The sequence below is a fragment of the Primulina tabacum genome, chromosome 16, assembly GCF_025594145.1.
Source record: "Primulina tabacum isolate GXHZ01 chromosome 16, ASM2559414v2, whole genome shotgun sequence".
Lineage (NCBI taxonomy): Eukaryota > Viridiplantae > Streptophyta > Magnoliopsida > Lamiales > Gesneriaceae > Primulina > Primulina tabacum.
In genome coordinates, this window is record NC_134565.1 from 22,639,204 (window position 1) to 22,653,290 (window position 14,087).

Genomic DNA, 14,087 nt, shown 5'->3' on the forward strand with positions numbered 1-14,087 from the left:
AGCCTCCACCTAGCAGAGCCCTCAACCACGCGCAACCCCCATGGCATGCACGTGAATCCCTCGTTTCTTCCCACAACCACACACGGCCCCTCCTAGATCATGTATGGCCTCCCGTGTTGTCCCTTAAACGAAGTTTTCTTAGTCCTTTAACATCCTGAATTGGCAGCACCTCCCTTAGAAATCGTAACGTTAAATAAAAGAAGCGTAAAATCATCAAACGTTTAAAATATTCGTTTTATCGTAAAGTAATCATATAAAAATATTTTTCATGCAAAAACAAAAAAAACGAGTATATTATGGTATGAATGATGCGCCAAAAAGGTTTAGTAATGCGTCTTTGTGTTTAAAACGCTCAAATATTCAATCGTTCGCGAGGGTACGTAGAAGGACGAACGGGCGACGAAGAACCCTAGCTTTTCTTCCTTGAGGAATTTCGAATTTAGTTTGTGTTTGCGTGTGCAAAAATCGTCTACATAATGAGTTATGAAGCCCTAGGTTCTAATTTATAAGATTTAATTTACATGTTAGTGGGCTTGGGTTTTGGACTTTCAAGCTTGAGAGCTATTGGGCCTACTTAAGTTAGTTTATTTAGGTCCAATAACTCTTATTTAATTGAAAGATAATATTTTATAAAAATTGGTTTTCAAAAATAATGCATTTGATATTTTAAAAGTTCTTTGTTGGCCCAAAACCGGCTTCCCGGATAAAATTGAGCTTGTCTCGTAAAATAATTCGAACTCTAACATTTTTAGAAAATTTTAATCATATTTTTAAGCCTTGAATTGAAAAATATTTATTTTGTCTTGGTCGTCCACAGCCTTCTTTCCCCTGCCTATTATCGAATTTTCGGCCAAAACCTACTGTTTTCATATAATCATGCAATTTAATCATTTAATTATGCAATCATACCTTTAATCATATAGCATGTATCAAATAAGCATTTAAAATCAATTTAAACAAAATAATTATGTAATTTAATTCATTTGCATGCATGCGGTTTACATGGACTTGTTTTTCGAGCGTTACATTATGAGTTGAGGACAAGGCTTAGTGGACAGGTAATGTTGTCGCTGATGTTCCCGTCGCCAGGTACTGTGGTTATATTAAATGGATCCATCGAATAGAGCTGATACGATAGAAGCTGATATGAAAGTCACAACTAATGAACTGAATTCAATTAAAAGAAAATGTATATGTATATGATGTTATTATGAGACATGTTTTGACACGTTATGATTTTATATGACATGTTTACGTTATGCTTTTAAGTTCATAAAATGTATGTTACTTACAGTATTTTTCACTGTTGCATGTTATGTATATGTATTCGATATAACGTTACAGGTGTGTTGAGTTTTTAGATTCACTAGGTGTAAATGATGCAGGTGAGCATGTTGATGAGGAGGCTGGAGGTGCCGAAGTTTGGGTCGGCAGGGCTGGATGTGCGCACATGAACCCAATGACCACATTTTCCGCACATCATGCGTTTGAGTTAGGAGTAGACATGATTATTTTTATACGCTTTGTTTTGACATGTTGATGATTACAAGGATGTTTACTTGTTTTATTTTTACCTACATTTAGGATGGACGAGTTGGCGATAATTTTTAAACTGCAGTGTTTTATCTGTTATATGATTACGATTATTTTTAAAAGTCGTATTTTTCAGCAGTATTGAATGCATGCATAATTTTTAGAATTTCGAAAATTTGAGCTTGTCAAAAATTTTTTTTAGCTTTTTTAAGTAGTATATGTTTTGGAAAATGTGCTGACTTCGTAAGACGATAAGCTATCACCCATAGAGCATTAAATCCCTTGATAGTTCTTGGCAATCCCACAACAAAATCCATAGGGATGTTTTCCCATTTACACTCGGGAATAGGAAGTGGTTTAAGTTTTCATGCTGGCCTCTGATGCTCTGCTTTAACTTGTTGACACATCAAACATTCAGATACAAATCACACGATATCTCGCTTCATGCCTAGCCACTAATACAATAATTGAATATTCTTGTACATCTTCGTGCTTCTAGGATGGATAGAATAAGGAGTATCATGAGCTTCCTTCATAATGATTTCTCTCAAAGAATCACCACTAGGAACTCAAAGTCGGTCTCGATATCGGACGATACCATCCACCTCAGAATACAGCTTCCGGCTCTTACCTTCATCTCTCAATCTCCACTTTTGCAGTTTCTCATCAGTAGACTGTCCCTCACGGATTCTATCTTTCAAAGTCGATTGTACTGTCATGGTGGCAAGATTAGAGGCCTTGCCCCTAGCGTATACTGCCAGCTCAAACCGTTGTATCCCGGACTGCAGTGGTCTTTGAAGTGATAATTGAGTAATGACTGTTGTCTTTGTAATGCCCCGAAAATGTAAAAGTCCACGCGAACCACATGCACAAATTATTAAATTCTTTGTGTATTTCAATTAAATGATTTAATTGTATTAATTAATTATGTTGTGCATATTTGTATGTTTAAATTATAATTTTATATATGGTTGCATTAAAATGTATTTTAAAGGTTATTCGAGTTGTGATCGAGGAACGGAGACCGAGGGCTGAAAATACACGGCACACACCAAATATCCAAGGGGGAAAAGCTTCAAGTTTTGCTAAGGTTTTCTAGCCGTCGTCTCCTCGCCGTCGTTCTTCGATTCGTCAACGTTTATCGTGCGTAAAATACGCAAAGGCACGCCATATTCTCATTTTACTCATTATCACACCATAGTAATTGTTTATGCATGATTTTTAAGGAAAAACATAGCACACAAGTTGAATTTTCGTAACTACATGCCTATGGGTTCTAAATTTGTGTTTTTGAATTCCAAAATCATGTTTTATATGTGTTAAAGGGGCTGCCATGATCAGGACATGTTTAGACATTGTTTTACATTAATTTAGAGGCCTAGAACACACCACACACGCTGGTAGAACAAAAAGAAAACAAGCTGGAACAAGTTGCTGTCTTAATGATCATGTGGTTCGGTTTCGAGGGTTTGGTGGCTGGGCATGGGTTTGGTTGGGACCAGGGCTTGGCTAGGGTCCGTGAGGGGCCAAGGGAAGAGTCCTAGCCACGCTAGGACTCGAGACAAGAGGCTGGGAAGGAGTCCTAGCTTGCTAGGACTCCAACCCATGAGCTGCAAGGATGTTGCGCAGGTTTCAGCAACTGGGCAGGAAGAGATGGCTCGACCTGGGGGCTTTGGGCTGGGCTAGGACGAGTCATTAGGGTCCTAAGATGGTGCTTGTTGGGGTGGTTTATGGTCTGGTTGTCTAGGGAAAGCGCTGGAAACAGAAAACAACAGCTGCACCAGAATGGGGCTCACGTGAAGGCTGGTGCAAGGCTTCTGGTGTTTTAGGGGCTTGGTTCGTTCCAGGGCCTGGGGCAGTGGTTATGGTAGTGCCTTACGGTCCTAGGTTGAGTCTTGTGGTTGTGGTTCATGGGCTGGATGGTCGGGTAGAGCGCTGGAACAAGAAACGCAAAAGCTGCACAGAAGTTGGCCTGACATGAGGGGCTGTCACGTTTCTGATTTTTGGGACTTAGGCGCTGGTTCTGAGTAAAAAGGGGCTTAACCATGGTCTTAATTTGTGTCTAAGGGTAACGTCTAGGGCCTGGTTCGGGTCCGGTTCGAGTCGGTTTAAGCATGAAGTTGTTAGAAGCATGTATGTCTCGATTGCTCAAGGGTAGTCTAGGCGGGTTTGGGGCTGTTTCTGCAGCTCATGTGTTGCTTCGGTTTTGGAGCTTAGGGTCAGGTCCAATGGGTTCTAATGGTCCAAGAGGGTGCCTAGGTGGGTTGGCTCGGGTTTGGCTCGAGGTGGCTCGAGTAAATTAGGAGATGGCTCGGTGTGTTCGATAAGGTGTCATAAACGAAAATAATAAAGCAAAAATTGAATCCATGGGTCCACGGGGGTGGCTCATGAGTTGGAAGGGTAGAATAAATCATAAAAATGTTATGTTAAAAATTTAGGATCAAAATAACGAATTTTGGATTTATTTGGGATTTAATCGCCGCACGAAACGCTAATTAACGAGTTAATTGAAACGCCTAGTTTTAGGCCTTATAAAATTATGAAAAATTATAATTAAGCTTAAATAATTATTAAAAGCCTAATTTTTTAATTTGGGGATTTTATATTAAGTTTTGGTTTAATTCGGTATTAAAATGCAGTAATACGTCTTGTTTAAAGATTAATTTAAAAGTCCTCGATTTAAGCTAAATAAAAATATGAGAAAATTCATGTAGGCTTAAATAATTATTTGGGACATGTTAGAGTCAATGGAATTAAGAAAAAGTCAAAAACGTGAAATTTTACGTCTAGGGGTAAAACGGTCTTTTTACACCTAGAAATTAGTAAACGTCATGGCAGTTTCCTGAATGCTGTTTTATGTGCTAATATGATTATTTTCAATGATTATGAATGTTTATATGTTAATATGTCAATTTTAAATGTGTATGGATATTTATGATTTTAATATGTTAAATTATGATTTTTAAATGTTTACGAATTTTAAGGATTAATTATGGATATTTAAAAGATATGTTGCATGCTTGGTTTCAAAAATAAAAACGATACGTATATGCATGATTTTTTTTTAAGTAATGATAACATGTTGAAGGATGTGAAGGGATTGTGACTAACACGATGATATGTTGGAGATATCGTGAGGGTTATGGTCCCAGTGGGAGCCCGACGATCGTATTTCCTTGGATACGGATATGTATATGTATATGTATACGATGATATGATAATACGTAAGGCCAGGGCCCAGTTGACCGGTGAGAGTGTTGCTGGTGTCCCCCGCCGCCCAGTACTGTGGTTACATGTAGATGGATCCATCGCCTAACACGTATATGAAAGTCACAATCAACGATCTGAATTCAACAAACACGTATATGAACATGAATATGAATATGTATATGTTGACAATGATATGTATATGTTTATGAAATACGAAAATGTTTATGATTTTACATGCTTATGAAAATGTTTTTATTTAAAAGTTTTATGCATCATGAAAATGTTTACGAAAATGTTTAAGTTTATGCATCTTCATGAAAATGATATTTTAAGTACAAGTATTTTTCACTGTTATATGTTAACTGTATTACGTATTACTTGATATCAAGGATATGACGTGTTGAGTCTTTAGACTCACTAGGTGTGTATGATGCAGGTGATTATGATAATATGTTAATGGAGGTCTGGATGGTTGATTTGACTGGACTGGAGGTGCACATAACCCGAGGACCGACGCTAGTTTTCCGCACTAGTTATGATTTATGATTTTAAGTAATGTTAAAGATATTTTTACGTCTTTTATTTATGTTATGAGAGATTTTTGAGAGGTTATAGTATGTGCTATACTTTTCGAATAATGTTTTTAGGTTGGTAAAATATTTGACGATTTTATGCTTTAAAATATTTTCCTTTGGATTTTTAAATGGCAGTTGGATGTTTATTTTTAAAATGATGTCAAAAATATTTTATGGTTCAGCCGATGCTAAGTGAGGTTTTAAAAAAAAAATTTCTAGTACGTTTTAAGAAAACGAATAGCAGACGTTTCAGTCTTCCTACTCAATGCGTCTGCTACTACATTAGCTTTTCCCAGATGGTAGCTAATGTCGCAGTCGTAGTCCTTTACCAACTCTAGCCATCTTCGTTGCCTCATATTTAACTCCTTTTGGGTAAAGAAGTACTTCAAACTTTTATGGTCGATGAAAACCTTACACTTCTCCCCATGTAAGTAATGTCTCCAAATCTTTAATGCGAATACTACTGCGGCGAGCACAAGATCATGTGTGGGGTAATTTTTCTCGTGAACTTTCAACTGTCTAGACACATAAGCTATAACTCGATCATTTTGCATCAAAACTGCGCCTAACCCAAGTTTTGAAGCATCCGTATACAGAACATACTCTCCTTGCCCCGATACATCGATAATACTCGCGCTGAAATCAGGGTTTGCTTCTTGTCAAAACTTTCTTGGCATTCGGATCCCCATATAAACTTTGCATTCTTCTTCGTAAAGGCGGTCAAGGGTACCACGATAGAAGTGAATCCTTGTATGAACTTTCGGTAATAGCCAGCTAGTCCCAAGAAACTACGGATCTCGGGTACGCTCTTAGGTACGGGCCATTCTTTCACTGCCTCGAATTTACTCGGATCAATCTCAACTCCATCTCTAGAAATGACATGGCCTAAGAATGCCACTCTCTCAAGTCAAAACTCACACTTGCTGAACTTTGCATATAATTTCAAAGCTTGCAGTATTTGTAGTGTTGTCCTCAAATGCTAACTATGCTCCTCTTTATTCTTTGAATAGATCAAAATATCATCGATGAAGACTATAACAAATTGATCCAGATACGGCTGAAATACTCGATTCATGAGATCCATGAAGATCGTTGGCGCATTGGTTAACCCAAATGGCATGACCATAAACTCGTAATGACCATATCGAGTCCTAAACGTTGTCTTATGAACATCCGACTCCTTAACCTTTAGTTGATGATATCTAGATTGAAGATCTTTTTTTGAGAATATTGATGTTCCTTGTAATTGATCAAATAAGTCTTCAATTCTGGGTATATGATATTTATTCTTAATGGTGACCCTATTTCGCTCTCGATAGTCTATGCAAAGTTGCATACTACCATTATTTTTCTTCACAAACAATACCGGTGCATCCCACGGAGAGTAACTAAGGTGAATAAAACCCTTGTCCAACAATTCTTCAATTTGATCTTTTAACTCTTTCATCTCGGCGTGTGCTAGACGATATGGTACTTTAGAAATTGGTATAGTGCTCGACATCAACTCAATAAAAAAATTCCACCTCACGGTCCGGTGGAATGCCAGAAACATCCTCGGGAAAGACGCTAGGATAGTCTCTGACGACCTCAACATCCTCTAACTTCTGACTAACAGGAACATGTGCTGAATTAACACATGCTAGAAAAGCTTGGAATCCTCGTCTCATAAGCTTCCCCGCGCACATACAAAAGATAATGTGCGGCATTTGCTTGTTCCTCGCTGCCTCAAAGACAAAGATTTCCCATTAGGCGGTCGAATAGACACTGACCTCCGCCAAAAATCTATTGAAGCTCCATTCAATGATAGGCAATCGATGTCGAATTCAGGCATTGGGAGTACGATAAGATCTGCCCAAACCACATAATTTTGCAAACGGAGCTCCAGATTCTTTACAATGATCGAAGTGATCATTTGATCACCGGAAGGAATAGAAACTTTGAAGCCCAATCTTATATCCTCGGGTATAATATTTAGTCGCTTGACGAATGTCTCATATATGAATGAGTTTGTAGCTCTCGAATCCAGCAACGCGTAGGTAGCTACACCTAGAATAAATATCCTCCCTGCCACGAAAATTCCATCAAATCCAATCTTGTTGAAGCTCAATGAGTTTCTATCATTATTTTCCCAAAGTTTTTGAAGTTTTAACGCTTGGTTCCCAATATTCTATCAAAAATTGCAATTTTAGCCCCTCAATTTTTTTCGAAAATAACTTTTTCATCCCCAAAAGTTTCGAATATTATATTTTATCCCCCAAGATTTTCAAAAATTCTTATCCTTATCCCATAAATTTTAAATTTCATCATTTTGAGCCCTAAACTTTCGGAAATCATGATTCTAACCCTTAGGAATCCATAAATTGTGAAAATAGCCCCTAAATACTTGAAATTCAAAAACAGTCCCTGAACTTTCTAAACTTTGCAATTTAGTCCTTGAACTTTTTGAAAATTCCCTATTTCACCCTAGGATTTTCGGTTATCTCAATTTCAGACCCTGGACTCTCCAAAAATTCGGATTAGCCCCTTGAATTTTGGTTAAGTGCGTTTAAGCCCTTTAAGTTTTTGGATTTTGCTTTTTTTGTCCCTAGATTTTCGAAAATTTTTGCATCTTACCTCATAAATTTCGAATTTCTTCAATTTCAAGCCTTAAAATTCTTGTTTGGAATTATTTATCCCCTTTTCATAATTAAGGCTCATAATCCATGTTCAATTCCAATAGTTCCTATTGTCATATCTTAATCCCAATTATGGTAGAGTATGCCACCTATTTTCCTCGAGGTTCTTCTTGATCCCAAATCAATCCTCATAACCAATTTAACATTCATTCAATAAAAGCAATATAAAAACATTAAATAACTAGGTTATTGGTGGGTCGTGTCTGGCTCCTCCTCAGCTTCTTCGGCATGCATAACATAAGCTCTCCCCACAGTTGGTGCTTTCTTCTTCGAGCAATCAGCGGCTTTATGCCCTTCTTCCTTGCATATGAAGCACCTATATGTCGTCCACATGCACTTGTCAAAATGTGAGCGACTGCACTCTTTGCACAATGGCCTCTCTACAGGTTTTGGTGCTCCAGGTTGTGGTGACTTTGGTGGTACTAGCTTCTTCACTTGCCCTTGGGGCTTCTGCTGCCCTTGAGCTCTAGGAGGTCCCATAAATGACTTCTTATTTGGCTGAGAGCTCTACTGGTGTTGCTGCCTCTTGCGCTGCATCTCATAATCGATATCTTTTAGGGCTTGCTCAGCTTGGAATGCAAAGGTAGTGGCGGCTGCATAGTCCGCCGGTCGTATCATCATCACATCACGGCGTACGGTAGGTCGAAGGCCATCCATGAAGTGCCTTAATTTCTCCGTAGCATCTCTAGCAATGAGGGGCACAAAGTGACATACCCTATCGAACTTCTTCACAAATTCAGCCACAGTCGTGTCCCCTTAGCGGAGACTCATGAACTCCCTCCTTCTTCACAAATTCAGCCAAAGTACTTCTCATAGAATATTTCATTGAATCGTGCCCAGGTAAGTATAGCCAAATCAATCCCATGCTCCACCCATTCCCACCAAAGGGAAGCATCATCCCTAGCATATAAGTAGCACACCTGACACGGTCAGCGTCTCCCATATTCAAGTAACGAAAGTGCACCGCAAGTGATCGAATCAAACCCTCAACAGCAAATGGGTTGGTGGTGCCAGAAAATTCCTTCGAACCTAGCCTCTGGAACTGTTCATAAACGTCGTGTTGTGGCCTCAGAGTCTACTGAAACTGCTGCTCAAAGAAGCGAGCCATGCCTTCAAGTGCACGAATAGTAGTATCCCCATTAGGAGGTGGGGGTGCATTCCCTTGACGATCCTCGGTATTCTCAGCTTGTCTATCAGTACTAGGTGCACGTCTAGGAGAAATTATATTTGAACATTTTCCAAATTCTAACATAACCAACATACATTTAAATATAAGGTTCTAATCGTACAACATATAAATTTCCATTTATCGTTAAGCTTAAACTTGAATATCATTAAATTGTAATAAGCATGCATCTTAAACATCTAAATCATGCGATCATGCAGGTGCTATCAAATAAATTATATAAAACATTTAAACTTAAAAATTTGAGACTTGACGACTGAGCTTTCCGAAACTGCGGTGGAATAATCCTTTGTAGTAACGTTGCTCTGATACCAACTGAAATGTCTACTACTTGTTTTTCTTTAAAATATACTAGAAAATTTTTTTCCTACACTATTCGGTCGACTTCCATGCACATACATATAAATTTTAAAAATACATTTGCACCATTTAAAATGAATTCACCAACTATTATTTGAAAATCCAAAAGAAAGAATTCAAACGTAAAATCGTAAAACGTCGACCAATCTAACCTAACATTGTTTCAAAAATAAACTTAACTCTAACATCCTCTCAAAAGCCTCATAGGAAATAAAATTTTAAAAATAACTCAAATCATTAGCATAAGTCATAAACATAAGCCATAAACATAAATCATAATCGTAAGTTAATTTGCGGAAAACTAGCGTTGTTCCTCGGGTTGTGTTCACCTTCAGTCCATCAAGATCAATCCTCAAGTCCCTCATTAACATCAACATCATGCTCATTTGCATCTATCACACCAAGTGAATCTATTGACTCGACAAACCTTAACCAGGATAACAAATAATACGTATACAATCACATGCAACAGTGAAAAAACTTTTACTTAAAATAGCTTTCCATGAACATGCATAGCTTAAACATTTTTCCTTTTCATCATATATATTTCCCTTTTATATCCACAGTACTGGGCGGATGGGACAACAGAGACACTCTCACCCTTCAATTGAGCCTTGGCCTATCATATCATCATATCATGTCGATGAAAATACGATCGTCAAGCTCCCTTTGGGGCCTTCTCCCATAAACGAACTCCATCTGGGGACTTTTCACTCATGATATCTCCAATCATATCATTGTATCATCGTATTAGTCATAATCACTTCACCTCCTTTAAATTTTCACATTTTCATCACTTGTAAAAATTTATGAATATATATATAAATCATTTTTCTTTTAAACCAAGCATGCAACACGTCTTTTAGCATTAACATTTCATCATAAAATTTCTTAAACATTCAAAATAAACTTTTTAGCATATAATACAGCATTCGGGGCACTGCCAGAAAGTCTATCATTTTTCAGGTGTAAAATGACTATTTTACTCCTAGACTTAGAATTTCTGGATTTTGAATTTTTCTTTCTTTCATTGACTCTAGATCATCTCAAATAATTATTTAGGCTTAAATTAAATTTCTAACATTTTTATTTAGCTTAAGTTCAAGGCTTTCGATTTAATTTCCTATTTATTAGTTCGTAAAGCATTTAATTCTCAAATTAATTCAAACTTTAATATTTTAATCCCAAACTTTTATTGTAGAACCCGTAAATCAGTCTACATATAAGCCATGCATAATTCTAGTATTTTAAATTTAATTGACATTGCATGATTATTTTAATGTTTTTCTTTGAAGTTAATTATTTTAGCCAGCAGTTTAATTTTATTCTTTCAGTTATTTCAGTGAGGCCGGACTGGAGTTGGAGTTTAGAGATAAATTTAAGATTTAGGAAATATTTCCAGGATTTATTTTAGCTAGCAAATAAGTTAATTTAAGTTAATAAAGATGTTTAAGGAATTATTTAAGCTACTTGAGGTGAGTAAAAAATAAATTCATTTAAGTTCCATAATTAAGGGATTAATTCACTAAATTAATTTAAGGATTAGTGAGGCTTTTAAGGGTTATAAATTTACTAGCTAGAAAACATTTTTCTTCCATTTATTAGATGAATTTTCGGCCCCTTAGATGATTAAGCATTGATATGCCAACTCAACACCTTTGACCCTTTCTTTGTATTTAATTAGTAGGATAATTCTTTTATTTTTGGGAGCACCATTTAATTAATGATCAACCTTATCCTCACCTAGTCTAGATGGTAATTGATCGGATCACCTCACCCCAACATGCACCAACAAATCATTTGATATCCAACTAGAATTCAAAATTCAAAAGGTGAAGAATTGGTCTTGAGTTATCCCCTATATCTTGCACCCACTTCCCTCATTCTCCCTCCCCCCATGACCGAAATTCAGAGCTTATAGAGTAGAAAAATCGTGACCCTCATAGCCTAGAACAAGAGTGAAAGTCGAGAGCAAGAAAAGAAAAGGAAAGAAGCGCTCCACCTCCTCCGCGCCGAGTCGTCGTATTCTTTCGTTTTTCATTCAAACGAAAACCAAGGCATGTCTAGATTCTTTCAAACCTCAATCAAGTCCTATTATCAATTATTTTCATTACATGATCATGATTTCTTTGGCCATAAACCGAAACACACCAAGAAATTTCAGAAAAATATAACATGCAGATTTTCCGGTTTCCATGACAAGCTTCACGGGTTCTCTTGTTTTGACGTTTCAGGTGGATGGCTCGACTCCAGGCTCCCAAGACGGCTCCTAGACATGTAATAGGATGCATTAGGACCATGTTGTTCCATTCATTCAGTCCTCATGCTTGCTGGAAAACCGAAATCACAGCAAGCTCCCCATAGGTGCAGGGTTGTGTTCGAAAATTCAATTTTGTTGTCCAAGGGTAAGGATCTGATCATGGCTGCCCTAGGGGCCTATATCCATGGTTGGATCACTCCCCTAGCAGGTCTAAGACGTGACTAAGTCGCCCTTTTGGTGGCTTGGTCCATGGTGTATCGGTTTTTAATAAAACAACAAGAACAGCCCTTCCCCCTTTTGGCTTTCTCTTGGTACAGCATGTGCATTTCGAAAATGGTGGAATGGTGTGGATCTTGATTGGCCTATGGCCCTTAGCCATGGTTCATACCATGCCCCTAGATGTCTAGATCGTGTCATGGTCAATCAATGGCCACTGGAACGAGTCGTGACAGCAAGCAAAACAAAACACTACACATGCACGCATGAGGGCCCTCGGTGAGAACTTTTGGGTGGTTGCTGGAATGAGGCGAATTGTGGCTGGCCTAGGGCCCTTAGCCATGGTTCAAATCATTCCTTGGGATGTTGTTGAGAGGCTATGGTCGGTGGTTCAAGCCCCAATGGCCAAAAGTCTCGCAAACGACGCGATGAAAGCGAAGTTGCTGCTGCTGGAGTTTGACAGCAACTTGCTGTGTCGGTTCGGAGGCTCGTTTGAGTTCTTGGTTGGCTTTTAGCATGTGGCCTTGGACTGGACAGTGCCTCATCGAGTTAGGAAGGTCATGTTTTTGACCGTTTGTGATTCGGATCATTTTTGAGGTCACACGAGAATTTACGGTGCAATGTGCCAAATTGACTCTCGAAAGAGCGTTTCTTGTTTTGGCCTTCATTTCACCTAGATTTCGACCCTCATCATTTTAGGAGTATTAGTTCATAATTTTAAGCGTATTTTAATCATGACTATACGTCGGTTCAGTGTTGGTTCGGGTTGGTTCGGAGTCATGATTAAATACGAAGTCGTTAGACGTAATTGTCGCATTTTCAAACTTAATTGCATAGTTTGGTCAAGTATAAGCTATTGCATATTTTTCATGGCATATTTAGGTTGCAGCGAGCCTGGGAACGATCCAATCCAGTTGGTAAAATATACAGGATATTTTCATTATGCCATTTAATTCTATTACGTGCATGAAAATAGAAAATACTTATTTTTGAGATTTATGCGATATTGCTTGTGGTCAATTCACTATTATGGGAGCATTATTTTATACGGTCGCCAGTGACCGATCAGTTCAGTTTGGTACCACCCGGTCGCCAGTGACCGGTCAGCTCAGTTCAGTTTGATACTCCCCGGTAGCCAGTTACCGATCAGTTCATTTCAGTTCAGTGCAGGGGCCACAGGCGTAGACCATAATCTCAACAGAAAATTTTTATCAGTTATTTCAGTACAGGGCTCCAAGGAGCAAACATTTTCACTATGATTTTCAGTGCAGTTATGCACGTATTATAATTGCTCAGTACAAGTTATTTTAAGTATGCCTCATGACATGATATTTTATCCATGCAAATTACATTTTCTCGTTACCTACGATATTTGCATGCTGAGTCTTTAGGCTCACTAGACTTGATTGTTGTAGGTACTGATGAGGCCAGGGACCAGTGAGCCAGCTTGGGTCGGCAGTAGTGGCACCCGAGGACCTCAGTTTCAGCACATGTCATTTTATGCTCAAACATTTTTACCAGTTGTCGGACATTCTTTGAATTGTTATTTTTGGCAAACTTTATTTTCTTCCGCTGCTATATATATTTTTTAAACATTGAACTTGATTCATCAGTTGATTTTATGGATGAGGCACTCCATTTATTTTAAAAGAAAAATTTTTAATTTTCCGCAAATTTTCAAAGCAAGGATTTTCGGGCCTCGACATTTATTATGAACTTTCATACCTAAATTACTCTCGCGAACCATGAATCAACCCCCCGTGGACCATGGTTCGACCCCTTAACCATTTAACTCAAAAATCGAACCCTAATTTATTTCCCCTCGAGCTATCTCGCGATTTCTTCGAGCCACACCTGAGCCACCTCGAGCCAACCCCTGACCAGACCACCTAGGGACCCTACTGACCAGCCCTGACCCCTTGAACCAGCCGCTAGCCCACGCCACAGATCTGCACGTGAGCCACGGCCGAGATATGCAATATAAACTCCAACTCGACGAGGACTCCTAACCCGAGCCACCACCCGAGTCCGGACCCTCATGACCCTCACTGGACCACCCTCAGACCTAGCCT